Source organism: Bombus bifarius, unplaced genomic scaffold (assembly GCF_011952205.1).
Source record: "Bombus bifarius isolate JDL3187 unplaced genomic scaffold, Bbif_JDL3187 scf7180000008033, whole genome shotgun sequence".
Taxonomy (NCBI): domain Eukaryota; kingdom Metazoa; phylum Arthropoda; class Insecta; order Hymenoptera; family Apidae; genus Bombus; species Bombus bifarius.
In genome coordinates, this window is record NW_022884404.1 from 29,658 (window position 1) to 33,394 (window position 3,737).

Sequence of the window (3,737 nt, forward strand, 5' to 3'; positions counted from 1 at the left end):
CAACCAAGTTAGTAAGGAACATATACAAGCAACCACCGTTACTGTACAAACTAGCAGCAACCATTTACAGTTGTCAGCAGTATATGTACCACCGCGACACAAAATTACATCGCAAATGTGGGAAGAATAGTTTCAACACTTAGGTGACAAGTGTATCGCAGCTGGAGACAACAACTCAAAGCACACACTATGGGGTTCAAGAATCACCACACCTCGAGGCAGAACCTTGGAAAAATACATTAGAAACAATAACCTCAATATATTATCCACAGGAAGACAGACATACTGCCCGACAGACCTGAGCAAAATACCTGGCCTACTTGATTTTGCAGTTACAAAGGGACTAAACGCAAATAAACTAAACATAGGACCCAGCCTTGAGCTTACCTCCGATCATACACCCATAATAATTACATACAGAAAAAAACCAATACTTTACAGCAATTCAGAGACACTATGCAATAAAACCACCAAATGGCAAACATTTAAAGAAATAATTGAGAGCAAAATCAACTGCAACATCCCATTGTAAACACCTGAACACATCGATCAAGCAGTAACAACATTTATAGAAACTATTCAAGAAGCAGCATGGGCAACCACTATACATGAATCAACCAACAGACAAACAAAAATAATTCCACCAGACATACTTGAAAAAATTAGAGAAAAAAGAAAAGCGAAAGCAAAGTGTCAAAAACATAGAACACGAGAAAACAAAAAATACCTAAACAAACTTGCGAAGGAAATAAAAAACAAAATAAAAGAGCACAACAATAACGAATTCACAAAATTCATAGAGTCACAATCTGCACATGAGAACTACAACTACTCCCTATGGAAAGCCACAAAAGAAATAAAGGAAACAATAAAACTGGTCCCAGCAATCAGAAGAGCAGATAACACATGGGCAAGAAGCAACGAAGGACAAGCTGAAGAATTTTCCAATTACCTATGCAACACATTTACACCACACAATATCAACAACAGCAACCACAATAGTCATACGGACGAGGATGCTCTAACCACTAGTACATCAACTGACAAACACTACACCATACCTAAAACAACAGCACAAGAAATTAGAAACATAATCGAGAAAACAAAAAATAATAATGCACCAGGAATCGACCTAATCAATAGCAAAATTTTGAAAAACCTTCCGCCAAAAGCGATAAGACAAGTCACAATAATATTTAACGCAATACTAAGAATTCAATACTTTCCTAAACTTTGGAAACTGGTACAGATCATGATGTTACCTAAACCAGGCAAAGGCCCACATCAAACTACATCATACAGGCCAATATCATTACTTCCTGTGTTCTCTAAAATACTAGAGAAAGTAACTAACGACCGCATAAAACCAATAATAAAGAAGGAAAAATTAATACCGGATCACCAACTCGGATTCCGAAACAAACACTCCATTATAGAGCAAATGCACAGAATGGTCAACGAAACAATACTAGCGCTAGAAAACAAGCAATACTGTACAGCCCTCTCTATGGACATAGAGAAAGCATTCGACAAAATAAACCAAGAAAGCCTTCTACAAACAATCAGGAAACAATTCCCGGAGCAAATATACCAATTAATAAAATCTTACTTAAGCAGCAGAACCTTCGTAATAAAACTCAAGGACACATGCTCCGAAGTCAGAGACATCAAGGCAGCATACCAACAACTACCTATAGCAAAATACTAACATTCGCGGGTGACACAGCGGTACTAGTCAGGCACACTAACCCTGTAACAGCAGTCACATTACTACAAGAACATATCACAAAAATAGAAAAGTGACTACAAGTTAAACAAATTAAAGCAAACCGCAGTAAATGCAACCATATTACATTCACACTGCGATAACAGGTACCACTAAACATCTTCCTTAACGGCACGAACATAATACAAACAAGGCAAGTCAAATACCTAGGGCTCCACATAGATACACAACTCACATGGAAACAGCATATCAAATCAATAACAGGCAAAATACAGACGGCAAGGAAACAAATGCATTGGCTAACAAGTCGAAAATCCAAACTAAGTATTGAAAATAAATTAAAAATATACAAAATGATCATAAAACCAATCTGGACGTACGGAATACACTATGGAGAACAGCAGCAATGAGCCATATGAGCAAAATAGAGACAATGCAAGCTAAAATTCTTAGAACAATAGTAAACGCCCCACGGTACGTTAGAAACGAGAACATTCGGAAAGACCTGGGAATACCAACGGTCAAGGAGGAGATTAGCAGATGTGCAAGAAGGTACAGAGAAAGAATATGCAACGCACGCGAACCGGCTGGCAGCGGAAACGATCAACACATCAAGCATAGAAAGAAGACTAAAAAGGAAACACCCAACAGATCTCACAAAGGATATAACAAACCTGACAAACACGAAGATGGTACCCCGCTGGGGATAGCCACCCACATGATAACCAAACAGCCAAAAAATTCTACCAAATGTCCAAATCGGACAAATTGTAAATGTAAACAACTAAATAAAAAAAAAACTTGTTGTTTTACGAACTTCACAGAGCACTAGACACACGTCTGCACGCTTCGGCACTCAACAGCGAACTGATCAGATAAATGAAACAAGAAGTTCAAAAAGCAATAATTATTAACAGAATTCAGAACAAAATCATTAACATGGTTATCTTATAAGAATATAAAATCTAATTATAAAGGTATTCTACATTATGCAACATATTTTCACCATGTGTATCACTGATGCAGTAATATTTTTTTCATTCTTTCCAAATAAAATAAAATTTTCAGAAAGTAACTAATTTTAAAACAAAACATTTGATTATATTACACATATTAAAAAATATTGATTTTTGAGTGTTCCGGTCATGAACTAATTATAGTAAATGATTTTGTTCAGTCATTAGTAACCATTATTGATAGCACAATTTGTTTCTAAATACACATAAACATTCAGCGATGAAAACATTTCTTTGCGAAAGAAAATAAATTCATGGAAAGAGCGACATAACCTTTATATGAAAAACTATAACCAATAGGTTCAATTAAAACTAAAATATAAATATCACTGCCATCACTCTTACATGAAGATAAACGAACAAGTAACCAAAGAAATTATCATTAAAGAACGTGGCTGTAAAATTGTGTATTCTATGCAAATATACCAAAGACCAAAAATGTAATAAAAATCACAAGACCACATAAATAAGAATAATCTATCTACTTGCTATATGATCCACCATATAGCGGAAATAAAGTTTTTCGATTAGAATAATGTTGTGGAAAATGTTAGGTTGATATGATCACTAGTTCCTTCATGCAGAGTTGGTACGATTACTAACGACGCTCTTTTGTTTTCCCGTCCGCCACGTGTTAATTATCAAAGAATATCCGATGTGTTGTAATGGCTGTACATGGTGGTGAAATACAGAGTATACAGAACGAAGTCTATGTGAATCAATTAAATATCGAACCTCAAAACGTATTTAATAACAAATAATTCATACAAAGTTTTCAATTTATGAACCTATAAAATTTTTACAGAAACTTCACAAATTTGTTTTCTAATAAACAAATTTTATTCTTCCCTTACCATTTATAACTAATAATAACTAATTCTTGGTAGATAATCACGTGCCATATGTACTCTGCTGCGTTTCGAATACGAATACGAAAATGTCACGTAAAATAACAAAATAAAAAAGAAATTTGAGGTGAAAAATAAAAAAAAGAA